The sequence below is a fragment of the Bombyx mori genome, chromosome 1 (genome assembly GCF_030269925.1).
Source record: "Bombyx mori chromosome 1, ASM3026992v2".
NCBI lineage: Eukaryota > Metazoa > Arthropoda > Insecta > Lepidoptera > Bombycidae > Bombyx > Bombyx mori.
In genome coordinates, this window is record NC_085107.1 from 5,097,049 (window position 1) to 5,115,078 (window position 18,030).

The 18,030-nt window shown below is 40.6% G+C and overlaps 1 protein-coding gene across 1 annotated transcript in view; it reads left to right on the forward strand.

Annotated features, from left to right (window-relative positions):
- Positions 1-442: 442 nt before the first annotated feature.
- The window catches only part of LOC101738352 (zinc finger protein SNAI2), a 138,036-nt gene continuing 120,448 nt past the window's right edge, over positions 443-18,030 (forward strand). The window contains exon 1 of the mRNA XM_038010915.2: positions 443-647. The gene's annotated coding sequence lies outside the window, so the exon portion shown is untranslated. The remainder of the gene's footprint in view (positions 648-18,030) is intronic.

The following is an 18,030-nucleotide window of genomic DNA, read 5'->3' on the forward strand; positions in this document are numbered from 1 at the left end:
TAATAAAATATTTTGTTAAATAAACGTAATAAATACGACAAATTTTACTATTTCTGTAACACTGATAATTAAAGTGTTATCTTTTAAATTAATTTCAAAAAAGTTGATATTATTTGAAAATTTATTAATATAGATTAATTAAAATAATGAAAAGTTACTGGAACTCGAATCATAAAACACACAAATGACTTACAATTTTCAGAGATAGTACGGAAAACTGCGAAGCAATAGCATTCGGTTCAAACAAAGTTTGTAGTTTGAAACTAATCTGCAAACTTCTTGTAACGGTCGCTGTCGTTCAACTGGGTTCCGCATTATGAACAGTGTTGAATTTAGATTAGCGTGTTCGCAACCGCGATATACCTTTAACCTTTAGGGTTAGGGCAGTGTTTCTAGAGATGTGTTATAAAGGAGGAGCCCTCAGCACTCGGCTGTTCTCTGCATTAGTAAATACCGCGCCTAAGGCACAGTACATCGAAAATCGATGGGGGAGGGGTGAAAGTCGCGCGTGCGTTCCTCTTCAGCCGACCGCGTGTCGCCGTCGGACCGCCGCCGCAGCCGCACGCTCGCGACCTGTTTGAACTAAAAGCTCGACTTGTTGCGATCGCCACCTGTTAACTAACTAATGGAGGCACCGTGAACACCAGGTAAGTTTCTATAATAGTTTTTCAGGCTAAATTTTAAATAAAACTGAACAAAAAAAACTAGGAAGCCCGAGAAAACTCGCCGAAAAAGTTGCCGCGAAGTAAACACGCAACTCGCATGCGAAACTATTTGACGGACTTTAGTTTGTTTTTATCATTCTTGAATGGAACTAGTAGTTTTATGGATTTATTCTAGTTAATACAAATAAGTTGAATTATTTGCATAATGTTTTGTGCAATAGAAGAAATTAATTTAATGGCGCGGTGAACGTTGAAACTTAACTAACCTTAACAAGATTCCGGCATTTTTGCTGCTTCACTGGCAGACTGCTGGCTGATTTAGGTGTGTCTCTAGGCTCGGGTGTGATGCTTATGGAAATTATATATATATACGCTGAAGGAAAAATAAATTCTCGAAGAGCGATCCTTCGATTTTCATTTACCTAATTTTTTTAAAGCAATTGTATTATTATTTTAATTATATTACCGTTGTTTTATTTCAAATTAGAGTCAAACTGAAATAGCAATCAAAAGCTAACCCGTAGGTACCAATCTACAAACATGAAACCTTTCGATCGATGAAAATCGCGCTATGTGGAAAATTGGATAACAGCTTATTAATTTCAATATAACATTGTTATTTTGAAACAGACTTGAAGTTTTATAGTGGAAAGTACAAATATTAAGGTTTTTACACAAAAGCATTATTTTATTGTTTACATCTGTTGTAGATTATCTCTACAAAAATGTTGCTTCGACCTATATCAAATTTATCATAAATAGTTAATATTTAGTTTGATAACGTGCAGTGATAAATATTGTTATTTTGTTTTAGACGAGACCCAAACGTTTTCTGTTGACAATCCGTAGGGTGGATGTATTTTATAAACAACAATAATACCTGTAACGAAATGACCTTTGCTGTCCTCGGTAAAGCTTAATAGTGCAGAATTTCTATGATTTACACATTTTTATAAATCTAAATAAAGAAAAGCAAATTCCATAATCTGTTAATTAAATAAAGAAACGTTTTAGGTTTAGAATATTCTTGCTTTTTTGGTTGTTAATTCGTTTTATGTAGATATTTTTCTAGTCATAAATGTTTAAAACCAAACTCGGTCTATCCGGTACGAAGTTGTTAACGATAGCGTTATCCGTGAAAATAAAATCAATCAATGTCAATGTCTCAATTGCATTGTTTTAACGATTGACGAATGTCTTACCTTTTATACCTGCTTTTATATTAACGTACACGTGTGATCGCTCAGTTGAATTTTTGTAAAATCTTAAATAAGAGTTGTATTTTTGTTTTGCTAAGTTTGGCAGACGAGCTCACGTTTGGTCTGATCTAGTGTGTTACCGGAGACCGTGACCGCTGCCCATATTGAGCTATAAATTTGAAGACTCAATAACGGCTGTAAAAATTTTCCAGCATGACTAAAAATTTTTGCGGCAGAAAAAACTAGTTAAGATCATGGAACTCATTTTTGCAATGTTTGACAACGGTCGATTCCTACAGAGCAAATATATAACTTTAAATTTCTTCTGTAAATAATAAAATAAAACCAGGAACATCGAACTAAAGCAGAATTTTAAATGTTAACAGAAACAAAAACCTTATGAAATATAATTAGGCACAAACCAGACACATTACGTAAAATACACAGATTAATAAAAATAGTATAGAGTAACTCTTTCAAAGCCCTGAAGTCTTTCGAAATTAATAAAAACGACGCCTTCGACTTCTTCTTTAAAATTTTATGTAAACTTAAGAAAAAATCGATAATGCTCAAGCATTTTAAATGAAAAGAACGTCTGCGGAGGCGAGTTTCGAGAGGCTTGCAAACGTTCAGTTTGAAAGCTTTATACCAGTAGCAGCAAATTTGGGTACAAGAGACCTAATAAAAATTGGAACAAAATGAGTTATATTGAACATTCTTTCATTTATATGTATTGATATCTTATACAAACGGTCATCTAACCTTGGTAACTGTCTGCAAATGACATATTAATCTGTTAATGTGATCGTTAACTAAAGATTGTTTATTCATCAATGTCTTCTGTATTATCATGTATAATGGCTTAAACAATTTTGGTTTCCATATCTATTTCTCATTTACCTCGAATATGTTAATCTTTTAATTATGAATTTTTAATTATAAATGTTAAATTAAAATTATTTTGTTGCCAGGTAATTTTTTAATTTGCTCAATAACAAACGAAGAAGTGTTTTTACCATTATAAATATATTTATTTTATTTTAGATGTCTCTACTAAACTGTTTAGAGCTTCTTTATTTACCATAATTTTGGTTATGGGTTTAAAATAAAAATCATTACGGAAATATAGTGAAATGATTCATGTAATTTACTAATATTCTCCCTCTCGCTCTAATTCCTTTAGGTGGTATGCCCTGTATCCCTATGGTGGTTTCAATTAATCTACATCCTCACAAATGGCCGTCAAATAAAATATTTATAAGAATAAACTACGAAAGAGAAACACGAAGTTTTCCGACTATCAGGCATTCTCTGCGAGTAGGTACCCACTGTAATTAAGATATGCTAACTTAGCGTAATTTCTGTTCCGCATTAAATTTGGATAATGTTGATGCTTCTCTTTGATAAATAATCAAAAGATTAGGTCTGAATTATAGAGGAAATCGCAGAGTTTATATTATAACGCATCAAATAACTTTGGTTGTCATGAGTTTACCATAACCTGGCTCGGACAGTTCGTTTTCTATTCTCATGTAAATTCGCGGGGACGCTTGACTGGCCACTTGATACTCATACAACAGATTATTTAGGGCTTGTTATTCTATTATTAGGGGTAACAGTGTGAATTGAAAATATCATTCTCTTATTATGAATATTCATTATTTTGTACATGTTCGAAAATTCTTGTGGTATTGAAATTGAGTGGGGTGGTAAAGAGAAGCGGAGGTTTTTATGGCATTATTCAAGCAGGTGGATGGAAACAAATGATATTCGAACTAAATTATATAGTTTGGTACCGGGCTATTATTAGGTTTAATATAACATCCTCTATTTTTAATTTAGTTTTCCATATAGTGTTTCTTACTGAAAAGACAGTCTCAGCAGTGAATAATGAATATGAAGAGTTTTTGTTCAATAGCATTTTTTTAAAATAAAGAAATGAATACAGCCTTTATGACCCTCTCGCGTATTCTAAAAGATGAGTTGGGACTAGCAGTCCTTAAGAGACGCAACGGTAGTAATGCCTTAGCTGATAACATAAAATTTGTACGGTAGTAAAATTAAAATATGTAGCTTGCTAAGTGGTAAGCAATGAGACTAACAGAAAAATATAGTACTGAACAATACTTTTACTGCTGAGCAATATTATAATAAGCAGAATGACCGCGTTTAAGCTCAAATCTCTACAAAAGCTTCTCAATAAGTAAGTAGGGTACAACTTTAATCTTTGTTTGAAGAAGGACATGTCATAGCGCTCAGGAAATAAACGTGGTTATTTCCAGAGTCGATTGGTCCGTAGGTATTATGAATGAAATCTGCTCCAGTTCCAGCGGATGCTCTGATTGTAAAATAGAGATGTAGGGTTTTCAAACAAATTCTCAAACTGGAACTCTTTGGTATGTACAGAGACAGAACCGAAGCTGCTTCGTAGACTCAAAGCTTAATAATGATCCGTGAGATCGAGAGCTTGGAAAATCTATACAAGCTATTTCTGTGCTTTTTTTTTTCCTTTGTCGTATCACTCTTGTCAGAGCGGTCGTGGTCGTCATTCAGTATCAATGCTGTGGGCAGATGTTGTGCGCCTCACAAGCAATTGCCACTTCTCCCGGTTCTTACTTTTTTAAATTTTTATTGCTTAGATTGGTGGACGAGGTCACAGCCCACCTGGTGTTAAGTGGTTACTGGAGCCCATAGACATCTACAGGGTAAATGCGCCACCCACCTTGAGATATAAGTTCTAAGGTCTCAAGTATAGTTACAACGGCTGCCCCACCCTTCAAACCGAAACACATTACTGCTTCACGGCAGAAATAGGTAGGGTGGTGGTACTTACCGGCGCGGACTCGCAAGAGGTCCTACCACCAGTAAAAAAGTTTCTTATTTTTCTTCTCTAGCATGGGGGCATACTATAATTTTTTGGACATACCTTCCGGCGAGGAAATGACTCCATAGAGCTCCTTTTCGTTCAGATCAAAGTGGAAGGTTGTCCATACGATAAAGCGACCGAGTCCAGTCGGCAGTTAGCGATTGCTTGCATAAGTGTACCAGGTGTGTGCTTTAAATGAAATGTAATTAGTACGTGGGATAAAATATTTACAATAAAAATACGTACCTATATTCATTGATGAGATAAAATTAGACGCAAAAGCTCTAAAACTGAGTATTTTTTCACCTATTTTAAGGAAAGTAGTAACCTGAAATTTATTTAAATAAACGATTTTTATTTTCGGTTTTTATAAGAGTTTGCCCGCATTTGTGAATCTCTGGGAAGTATTTTCGTTTTTTATATATATTAGAGGTGTTCAATTAATAGTGATAATGCTATATATACAATCTCTTTAGAAAGCAAAAAAAACTGGATGACATAGACCAGTCATTACATATAAAAATAATAAAAAGCAATCAATTCTGTTTCGTTTTTTAAAAATAGAAGTTATTCGCATGCGTCGTGTCGGAATGTGTTCTTAAAAATGGATAAAATTGAAGTTCGTGCGATAATAAAATATCTCTGCATGAATTTTTTTACTACGGAGCTAGTAAATCAAGACTCAAGAGCAACATTAGGGGTTCATGCTCCTCCATATTATACAGTAGTGCGTTGGTGTTTTTTTTTTTTTTTTTTTTTTTTTTTTTTTTTTTTTTTTTTTTTTTTTTTTTTTATGATTGAAAGTTTACTGGTGGCCCGAAGGCCTTTCCAGTTTCACCAGGACAGGTGGGCGAGCAAAGGCTCAGCCAAGAGGGGTGGGATTTGCTAACAACTGCCCGAGCGCCTCCGAAGGAGACCTAACAACTCGAGAGCAATTGTTTCGCGAATGAATCTACTACCGGATCGGAATCGCGACCCGCTGAGAAGATCCGGCGAGAAACTCAGCGGGCTGATGCATGGGTTAGGTTGCACGTCGACCTCTTTGTCGAGTTCGACGAGTACGGTTACCGGGGTCCCTAAGCCTGCCCCTAGTATTAGAGCTGAAGGCATCTAATGCAAAGGTTATTGGATCTGATGGATCCGTAAGGACGTGTCTAGGGCGTCGACGGTGACTGGCTCCTACATGATCAGGATTCGGGGAGTAGTCAGCGGCGGCAACGATAAGGCGATTATCATGACGCATAGCCTTATCGAAGTATCGTTCCGACGCTGACTTCATGTATTTCCGAATTGATTCGAGGCCCAGGTCGTCGTGTAGGTCAACGTTCCTCACGAACCACGGAGCCCCGACAGCTAACCTGCAAAAGCGGGATTGTAGGGATTGGAGGGTGTCTATGTGTGTGCGGGCCGCGTGAGCGAACACCACACTCGCGTAAGTCATGACGGGCCTTATGCAAGTTTTGTAAAGTGTCACCTTGTTCCGAAGGGACATTTTACTCCGCTTACAGATCATGGGGTAGAGTCTACCGAGAATAAACGCGGCACGGTCACGGACTGATTTTATATGCGGGCGGAATGTCATCGATGCATCCAGGGTAACGCCCAGGTACTTGACCTTCCTGGCCCAGGGTATGGGTTGTCTAAAGAGAGTAATCGGGGGTGTGAGATTCCTCCTCCTAATCCGGGAGGAAATCCGTGTGGAGCTTCCCCTCTGAAATAGCACCGCAGTACTTTTCGCTGGGTTGATGTCTATGCGCCATTTTCGGAACCACTGTCCTAGGGCTAGGGCTGCGCTCTGAAGCTTCTTCGCGATTAGGGACTTATTTCTACTAGAATAGTAAACAGTCGTATCGTCGGCGAATAAAGCTAAATGGGTCGGCGGCGACCGGGGAATATCGTTGACGAATAAGCTAAATAGGAGGGGTGAGAGGACAGAGCCTTGCGGGACTCCAGCTGTGAGAGGTCGTGGGGAGGAGCGGGTTCCCTCGACTCGATATCGAAAAGAGCGGTTCGACAAGAAGTCCCGTATGATGAGCACGAGACTATCCGGCACGCCCATGTTGAATAGTTTGAAAATCAAACCGTTGTGCCAGACTTTGTCGAACGCTTTTGCGACGTCGAAGAAGAGAGCTCCCGTGTATAACGGTTTTGGTCGATTAAGCCCCACAAGAATGTGCTCCGTGAGGCGGTGCACCTGTTGAACGCATGAGTGATTTGTACGGAATCCGAATTGTTCATCGATGAGAATGCCCTTGGATGAGACGAAGTCTCTGAGGCGTTTGTAGAGCAGACGCTCATACAGTTTGCCTAGAGACATGAGGAGGCTAATCGGGCGGTAGCTCGTCGGATGATTTTTTGGTTTACCGGGTTTATGTATGCCGATAACGTCCGCTTCTTTCCACACCGCGGGAAAGATACAGTTCGCCATAGCGGCATTGAAAATAGATGCCAACATCACGATGAGTTGGACGGGTAGAAGTTTAATAACGCGGTTAGATATACAGTCGGAACCGGGAGCCTTGCGAGGACGTAGGTCTTTGATCAAGTCTTTAACTTCTAACGGGGTGACGGGTGGTAACGCATCCGATGGTGGCAAGGAGGCTCTGCGTTCTACCTCACTGTCTACTAATTCTACATGAACAGGGTCCACGGATTGAGTGCTGGGCGTGCACTGGGTTTGCAATGTATCGGCCAGCAGCTCTGCTTTTTCGTCATCATCGAACGCCGCGAGTCGGCCTGAGGGGCCTACGAGGGGGGGCATAGTTACTACCGTATCCGATTTGAGAGTACGAGCTAAGCGGTAGTAAGACCTTTGGGAGGGCGCGAGTCCTTCTAAGAAATCAGACCATCTGGCATCTCGGACTTCGGCGATGCGAGACTTTACGTCGCGTTGTAGGGCACGCATTCGAATACGATTTTCCGCGGTAGGATACCTGTCGTAGGCGCGTATCGAGGCGTTCTTAGCTCTAAGGAGTTCCCTAATATCGTCGGACAATTTGAAGCGGTGAAGGAAGTCCTCCGCTACAACTTGTTTCGATGACCTATCTAATGTCGAGGTGATGTGTGACGTTAAGATGTCTATGGCTTCAGCGGTATCCTGAGGAGACGGGATAGAGTCCGGGTTAAACGGGAGCGATGGTGGATCAGATTCAGCCAGGCTGATGCCCAGCGTGTGCCAATCCACCACAGTCCTCGTGACGGGAACGGAATCGGGAGCGCGACCGAGCTTCATAACGACGGGACGGTGGTCTGAATCTAACTCTGAAACTACTTCGATCGAGTGTAAGCGCAGAGTTACGTTTTTTAATAACGCTATGTCGAGTATATCCGGGCGATGCGCGATATTTAGCGGGTAGTGAGTCGGGGTTAGCGGAGCGACGATATCGAAGGCGAGATCATCGACTAAAGCGTCAAGCCGCCTGCCATTCGGGGTTGTGGTGTGTGAGTTCCACCTGATGTGTTTACAATTTAGGTCGCCCGCCAGAATGACAGAGCTCCCCATACCGAGCAGCGCCTCGATATCACTGCTTAGAACGATCTTATCCGGTGGAAGATAAACGGACGCGATAACGATCGGCGCGTGTCCCGTCAGTGAGATTCGGCACACTGATGCTTCGATATTAGCGAGCGCGGGAGGATCGAGCGGGACGCAATGCAGGGCTCTTCTATAGTAAATGACGGTACCACCACCACGGGCAGAGAGCCTGTCGTTCCTGACCATGTTATAGTTCGCGATTTTAGGGTCACGGCGCGCGGGCTTAAGTAGGGTCTCCTGCACTAAAAAGATATCAATTTGATGGTCACGCAAAAAGTCAGAAACCTGATCACGTTGATTTGCGAGACCGTAAGCGTTAAAAAATCCTATCGTCACGGATAGGGGCTTTATTCTACTTATATACGCCATTGATTACCGGCGGAGTGAGGGGAGGACGTACGTATTTAATGACGCGTATACGTCGGCGTATTCCTGCACAACGGCGATAAAGTGTTGTGCAGTGGAGGCAGCGCGAATGGCGTCGCCCAAAGCGTTAACGCGCTCAAAGTTGATCGACTGAAAGAAGTCGATCGCTAAAGCGAGATTTTCGGACGCGGTCGGAGGGCAAGTCGCGGGAGAGGGACGAGTCGCGGGGGCGGGACGAATCGCGGAGGAGGGAGTTGTAGCCGTGTTCGTGTACGGCAGCGGTTTTGCCCAGGCCGACACACTGGGCACCGCCGCCGGAACGAACGCTGGCTTAGCCTGCGACGCAGAGGGTGCCGAGGCTTTGATGTCTGGGCCGGAAGCTCGGAGGCGGTTTTGGCGGGCGACGCGGCGATTTATTTTAGGGGCTCGGGGGCAACCACGGTAATTCGCGGGGTGACCCTGTGTTCGACACAGGACGCAGCTAGGCGGTTCCGTCGCGGTTTTTTGGTCGCGAGCGCAGAGGGCCGTGGCGTGATCGCCCAAACACTTAACACATCGGGGGCGCGCGTGACAGTTACGGGAAGAGTGCCCGTACAATTGACAGTTATGGCACTGGCTAGGAGTGCCTTTTTTATGGGGGGCTTCGACAGCGATACCAGAGAGCCTACAGACGGTCTGTGTGTTAAAGATTTTCTTACCCTCGGGGGTAGGCTGGAGAGCGACTAGAACCATATTATATGGCTCCCTACCGCGACCGGTGTGCATACGGTGCACAGAATTTACTGGTAGGCCTTGTTCTAACAGGTCGGCTTTTACGAGCTCTACATCTAACTCTTTAGGGATTCCGCGTATTACAACGCGGAGTTCGCGCTCCTCCTGGAGCGTATACGTATGGAAACTTATACGCTCCTTACGGAGGTAAGAAGAGAGGGCCCTATGGTCGTCGGGTGTTTGAACCTTAATTTGAATGCCGTTCGCGAGGTTACGGGCATTCGTGAAATTAATATTTTTGGCCTTAAGGGCCAGGCAAACTCGATCCCAAGCTGCCTTCTCCTGAAGGATAACCGGGGGAGGGGTCTGGGTTTTATTTTGTGCCACCGGACGCGGCGACGGAGTGGCACGGGCTGGGGGCGCAACGGGAGTCTGAGGGCGGGGGCGCGACGCGTTCACGGCTTTGCTAATTTTAGCGGCCGCGGGAGCTCGAGACTCCGCGGCACGCTTCTTACCCTTCTGTACCAGGGTGAATCCATCCGTCGATGAGGCGGGGGCGAGGTCGACCTCCATGTCCGAGTCAGAGTCGGAGCACGAGGAGGCGGGTGCAGGCGACCTACGAGCAAGTGTAGGTGTTTTAGAGGGCGCGACGGAGGCCGCGGATGATCGCTCAGCTGAAACGATGGTCACGGCGGACGACGCAGCAACTTTTCTCGCCAGTATAGGCGACACGGGAGCGGCAGGCACGACAGAGGCTGCGGTGCTCAATGCAGAAGCTCTGCACGCAGGTACAGGCGACGCAGGAGCAGCGAGCGCGGCGGAGTCCTCGAGAGGGCTCGCAGTGTGATTGGCCTTGAAGGCCAGAAACTCTGAGGCGAGCTGTGGGTGGCGAAGTCGGAGGAATTCCGCGAATACAGCGTCCATGATCGCTGAGTACCCAGGTGGGGCGGCCCCGGGTCTTGAAAACACTCGCCTTGCGGCGAGGCCCCAACTTCTCGGACCTGAGCGGTTCTATTGAACACAGGTGGCAATGCGGCGCAATTACTACAGGACAAAGAAAAAGCACAACAAAACAGAAATTACGAAAAGAAACAAAACAAATAAATACTTGCAGGAAACCACTTTGTCGGCAAATGTTCCACGAACACAAAAATAACTAAAACAAAACAAATAAAAGCTTCCAGGAAACACACTTGGTCGGCAGATGTATCACGAACACAGGCCGCGCGAACAATGGCCGGGCTAACAAAAGCCGGGCGAACAAAGACCGGGCGATCGAGTGGACGATGAGCACGTCCGCACGTGACGGGTGCCTCTATCGGAATGCGTTGGTGTGCTGAGTTCAAGCGAGGAAGCACTTCCATTAACGACATCCCGGCTCGGGACGCCCTGCACCGGTAGTGGCTGAACAAATTATTTAAACAGTTGTAAACATTGTCTTGGCGGATCGTTGTATTACTGTTTGTTTTATCGCAGAAGAAATAAAGATTTTTATGGGAAGTGTTCATAATGTTATACACCACTATTTGGGTCTAAAAAAAGTGTTAGCGCGCTTAGAAAGCTTCCTGACGCGCAGAAACAAATAAGCCTGAGAATTTCACAAAGCTGTTCAGGTTTGCTACATATAAGACTTTGATCGATTTTATACTCAATTCATAACTATGGACGAAACATGGCTTTATCATTACGACTCGAAAACGAAAAAACAGTCCATGATTTGGAAGAGACCGTCATCAACAACTTTGAATTTTATTCTAATGGCGTGGCAAACTCACTAAAGTTGTTTTGATTCACCAAGATAACCCCCAGCGTACAATTCCAGAACTGCCACGGCTGCCATTCAAGAAGCTGGCTTGGAATTGATGGAACATCCATTTCGTTCACCGGAACTCATAGCTTCTACCTATTTTAATAATTTGAAAATGATTATGGCGCAGTAATCGCCGAGGTACTCGATTTTTTAAGGGATTAAGAAGAAGACTTTTTAAAAGGGAATTTTAGATTTAGAAAAAAGAGATACAAAGTGTATAAAACGAAAAATAAATAACATTTAATAAAAGATAATTGCGTCGTAGACATAATAGCTTTTTATTGAACAATCCCTGGAGGTGTTAGGTTATTTTAAAACAGTTTTCATTCTGAGGTTAAGGCTTGTTGAGTTTATCAAATATTAGTGAATTTGTAAATTGTCAGATCGTAATTTTAGTATTACTACGCGCCTTCACAGTAATCTGTATCAACGAGGACTTAGCGAATGTATGGAAAATATTATAGGTTGTTATATAGGTTTCTATACAATTAACCGATAAATATTAGTGTAAAATAAATAATTATGACGATAGCCTAACGCAACAATTTTTGTCACCGTGAATTCCATTGGTGCGTATGTAATTATGTTTATATTTCATTCGGGCAACTTTTTAGAAGTGACCGAACTTAATTTTGATATTCCATTTCATTGTTCAGTGACCCGAACTACCGAATATAACTTTTCAAAGGGTAATCTAATACCGGTTCGGCCGGGTTGTGTATCTTTCCATCCAATACTGCCTCAAAGTGATAGTGCACACTGATCATATCTTATTTGATATTAAAAATAACCGTATATTAAGTATTGGTGTCTTAATTTTTTTAGTCTACCTATTCTATTCTGGCTTCACTTTATGTATAGATGAGATCACGGAGCCTAGCCTGAGAGACTACTAACATCTCTCCTAGCAAGAGCTGTGCTCCGCTCAATCTACCACTAGTTGGTAATCGCGACCCATTGAGAACGAGAAGATTTGGCGAGAAACTCAGTGAGCTGTGTCTGTTGGTTTAGTTGTACTTCGAGCCCTTCGTCGCATTGGACGAGTTCGATGAGAATGGTGACCGGTGCTTGGAATGCCTAAAAGCTCTGAAAGTGGACCGGAAGGATCCGAAATGAGGCGCTCAGAGCCGTGGTGTCTGTATCTTACCCGATCGTCTTGGTTGCGTATATAATTAGAGGAAGTCACGATAAGAGGGTCATGGTGTCATGGTCGGGGGATGTCGTCCCTCTTTCAGGGTTCTTTCAGCTCTTTTAGCTTTCAGCAAAAAAGTGTTCTGACGCTTTCATCAAATACTTATAGGTTTTAATTTAAGGTTGTCGTGAAGATCTACATTTCTCACATACCACGGAACTTGAAGAGTGTTTGTGTGTGCGGGCCGCGTGAGCAAACATTATACTTGCGTCATGACCGCATGTGTGCAAGTTTTGTAGTGTCACCTTATTGCGAAGGAACAATTTACTTCACTTGCAGATCATGGAGTGGCTTAACAAGTAAGTCGCATCTCTCTAAAGCTTAAATTATAGCAATTTTCTCGTTTTATTATAATTATTTTCTCTACGTTGTTATGTTAATGGTATTACGACGTATTTTACCCCAAACGCGCTTTTCTTGAGAGAAGTACTTTAATTGCGCCCTCACTTATTAAAATTACTAATATACTCGTAATACTAAACAGTACGCGACCGATCACTATGACACTTTCACTATTTAAAGTTATGAGATAGTTATTATTTGTTAGCTCGATCCTAACTCTCGCCTAACTTTGAAGCAAACTTACAGTTAAACCTCAGGCCACTTGTTGTATAACTTTAGTAACAGCCTCGATCTAGTTTCTCACGGGCATAATATATTAATTTCATCTTAATGACAGTGTTCACAAGACGTACAACTTTTATTGCACTTCGTGTTGAAGCTCAGCGTCCCGTGAAACGCCATCCCGCCATGAAACGTAAATATTTGTCTGTAATAAAACAGTAAATTTTTTGGCGTTTGTCAATAGATTTACATTGTTTTTGGTTTAATTGAATGGGGTATGCCTATTTAATAATTATTTTGATATACTTAATAATGTAGAACTGATAAGGCCTATTGTCAGCGAGCACGTCTTACTAGCGTATATCATCACTTGCGACGAAGGGCTCGACGAGCGAATTAACCCACAGACACAGCCCACTGAGTTTCTCGCCGGATCTTCTCAGTGGGTCGCGCTTCCGATCCGGTGGTAGATTCTGCGAAGCACTGCTCTTGCTAGGGCGGTGTTAGCAATTCTCCGGTTTGAGCCCCGCGAGCTCACCTACACAAGCTAGGGTACGCTGAAATAGCCTCTCAAGGCTATCAGCATAGGTAGGATTTAAAAAAAAAACTGGTCTTATCAAAAGTCTCATAGTTACTCAAAGAGCAATGGAGAGGGCTCGGAGTTTCCTTACGAATTCAAATCACGAATCAGGGATTAGGAGATGCCCAGAAGAATCAAGGTAACTGACATAGTCCAAATGACTGCAAGATTGAAGTGACAGTCATTGAAGTGGCAGGACACATTGCTTGTAGAACAGATGGCCGCTGGGGCCCAAAGTTATTGAAATATTATTGCGTAGGTAGGCCTCCCATGAGGTACACAGACGGTTTCCTAAAGGTCGCGTTATGCAGGCTGCGCAGGATCGTTTACTGTAGAGCACTTTGAATGAGGCCAGCAGTAGGACTCCGTGGTTTCAGAAAAAAAAACTCCTTCTTGCTTTTAAACAAGTTTAATATTAAATAGTTCAACTTAGATCAGTTTAAGTTACCACTTCTGTCGAGCGTCCCAAGAAACACATATTTTTTTTATACATTTATATTTCATGATAATAAGACTAAAATTGTCTCTTGAATACGCTCTTAGTGTTAGCTCCGATGTTTGACATGATGAAGGATTTGATATTAAAAAGCACAAATTTAGAGAAGGGAGTATAAATGTATTGTTCAAATGTAATAAATTGCGAGCAATTAATCAAAAGATACAATAGGTGTTTTTATTATTTTGACATTGAAAAAACTAAAGAAATATTATGCAAGAAAGCAGGCAGTGTCAGTCTAGGATATCACAACCCTTTCTCTTCATGTGGCTGTCGTAAAAGTGTCTAAAAAATTGAACGGAGAGCGGGAATCAGTTACCTGAGCATTTTATAATAATAAAACAATAATGAAATGAAACACGGTTTGATAAGGCAAGAAAATATTGATAAAACTTGCATGGTTTTATTTTTACGGAATTTTCTCTCTTTACAGCTTTCGTGGTCACGCATGACTAATGTTCGTCAAAGTAGTTTTCATTTTATTTTTATTATTCGAGATTATCCATTCCCATCCTTTCGTTATAAGCCACGGTGGCTACGAATGATAATCTTTATTGGTTTTATTTGCTGTCTATGTTATTTAAGTAGTTCTCAGATAATGTGTATATAACTAATATGCAACGGTGCTTTGAGATTAGAATGAAAACTAGTAAATTTGTATTTGAATTTATTTTTATATTAAACAATCATAAAATTACATTGTTTTGTATCTTGCAATATGTATATATTATTATATGTAATGTTTACTGTATGCACTAGGTTTGTGTTCCTAATTCTTCTTTCCTTTTGCGGCCCTACCGGAAGAGATTTCAACATGAAATAAGTAGTGCCCTTGTACTCTGTATCCTTATTGTCGTGTCTTTTCTAACAGCTGTGTGTACAAAATATATTCAAAAAAAAAAAGTATATTGTTAAAGCTTTTAAAATAATCATAAAGTACTCTTTTAAAATTCGTAACTAATGTATAGTTTGTAGTGTGTGTATTCGAAATAAAAACACGGTATCTACTTTACTTCTATGAAAATACAAAGCCAACAATTTTTAGTTTTGCGGGTTTAAAACGTTGCTCGTATACATGTTTGTACATTTCAACATCGAATTCTATACCTCTGCGCTCACTGAGGGACAAAGGCCGTAGTGAAATTCCGATGCCAATCTCACTCGGCTTAGCGGCTATTTATTTTACGATTTAACGATTTCGGTATACCTAAAAGCGAGTGAGTTTAAGTGTATTTTTTATTAGGCCTCAAAACTGATAGAAAACTAAAGGCAGTATAATTTAAAAAAAAAAAAAAAAAATTCATGTCGTATCTTAACGATCACGTCTAATGAAAGCGCTGATAATTTTTTGGGGAAAGCGCGGGATGTAATTTCAGATAAATGAATTTATTCGAAAAATTGTATGATCAAGCCGACGATTATTAGAATATAATATAAGAATAATGTATTATAGTAAATTTGGAACGATGACGTCGTACGAGTTGCTGCTATCAAGTCTGTTTTATACTCTACGGTAGGGAGGAATATTGGGGATTAATGTAACGGGGCACGTAATTATACATATTTACAAGTTACGACTTTACAAACATTTTATAGTTCACGTCTTAATAAATTTAAACTTTAATGAGATTTTCACCACGTTTACCATTCTTGAAAACTTTCTTTCAAACTCTATGTCCTTGGAACTATAGTCCAATTATGGCATCATAGTATCCGTTTACACTGCGTAGTAATCATAAACTCTGGTTTTGAAACCAAAACAAATCAGAATCAAAAGCAGCCGTTGTTCGTAATAGTGCACGAGAGACGGTTTTCACGTCTCTATTTCGCCAAAATTCACATTTTGGTATTTTTGCATTCCGCTTACCAATTAACGAAGCGAACTGTCAGTTCATTTTCATATCTTTGTCCGCAAGCAAACCGTCTCAGTTTATATATGTAAAGAAAAATCTTTTTTATGTACTTTTTATATAAAACATTATTAGTTTAAAAAAAAGGGGATTTTTCTTATATAGATTGACTGAACTCTCTGTCATTTAAAAAAGATATGAGTTCATTTTCATTTAATTCAAGAATACTATGTAAAATAATACTGTGGAAAATAAAGGCTTTAAATGTTGTTTTCTTAATATTGTACAGAAAACGCAATTAGGTCTTTTATTATTGTTTAACCACTTTTAAAATATTCCATATAATAATACCTAGTCAGGTCATAAATTCTGTCACATGTTTAATGTAAAATAATTGAAACAAGTTTATTCATTATGTAACCATTCATATACCAAAATGAACTTAACAAAACCTAGATTCTTATGACACTAAAGTTTATTCAAAATGACCTCCGTGATTTTGAATACAGGCCTTCACTCTGTGCGGCCAGTCGTCTATCGCAGCACGAACGAGGTCCATGTCAATATCGGCGGCTGCCTTAATCAAGCATGTCTTGAGTGACTCCAAATTGGGATGAGGCTTTGAGCACGCCTTTTCCTCCAAGTGATGCCATATCTTGTAATCTAACGGATTCAAATGTGGACTGGAGGAGGGCCAGTCTTCGTGCCGGATGAAGTCGATTTCACGCGCCGCCAGCCAGTCTTGTGTGCTCTTCGCTCTATGAGCTGGTGCCGAATCTTGTTGGAATACCCAGTGCCTGTTATTGAACATGGTATGAGAAACAGGTTCCATAAGGTTCGTCAGGACTGTATTTTGATACACAACTGCATTCGTTTTTACACCTTTCTCACAAAAATGTACCTCTGTTAAGCCCCAATAAGAAACTCCCAACCATACCATGAGCGAGGATGGAAAATGACCTCGTTGGACACGCGAAATACGGTTGCTCGCTTCTTCACTACTGTGTGCGTACACCTTATCATTTTGTTTGTTGTAGCTCTCTTCTACGGTAAAAATTTTTTCTTCCGAAAAAAGAATTTCCCGATATATTTTTCCCGCGTACCGCTTTAACAAAGCGCGGCATCTCTTCAGTCTCAGGTCCATTAGACAAGCATTCAAACGATGTCCTGTTTTTCTTCGATATGCCCGAAGCCCTAAGTCTTCATTTAACACCCTTTTCACCGTGGTTCTGCTTAACCCCATCTGAAGGGCCAACAGTTTCTGCTTACGTTTGGGATTTCTTTGAATTCGCGCCTTCACAGCTTTTATTACAGCTGGAGTCCTAACAGACCGAGGGCGACCACTTCTTGACCTGTCATCTACACTAGAGTCTTCATTGTATCGTTTGATGGTACGATAAACGAATCTTTTGGTTATATTCAAATTTTTCAGTATGTTAAAAATTTGAATTGGCGCGTAACCGCAACGATGCAACGCAATAACTGCACACGGTCTTCTTTAAGCGTCCACTCCATATTTAAAAATGAGTAAAATTCTAAAAGTATACATTTTTATTTTCATGAACAATTCGAAATTCGAATTCAATAAACTTTTTTGTGGCCAGCATTCTAAAAGAAAAGTTTTTACTGTGTGACAATACTTATGACCTGACTAGGTATATATCGCATCATGTACATTTATCATTTTTATTTGTGTGCATATTGTAAACTTGATTTAAGCTAAATATTAATTTCATGGTTCATGCTTTTAGAAGTTCGTATTTCAGTATTGCAGTATCGTGTTTCTCTGACGAATTTCAGTTTGAGTGAAAATATTTCTTAAATAACAAATATATAATAATATGGACGTAATATATCGAATAGTGCAGCAGTATTTACGCTCGAGCTCGCACCGTACACTATTAATTAATTACCGTTCGCGTGAGCGGACCTTTTCTCGTACATCTAGAAAAGTAAAAAAAAAACAAAAAGACATATATATTCTCTATGTCTAGCCAAATAGGATGATTTTACACACATACCGGGCTTAATTTAGAAATACTACTTTATTTACAATACAATGGCGTTTTTCAAATAGAGGATATCATTTGATATGGTACATAATATGTTACATAATACTAGCGGATTCGAGAGACGAAATTATTTCCGAAAAAAATTTAGTTCCTTTGCAGCCTCCCTTACCGAGCCAAAACAAAC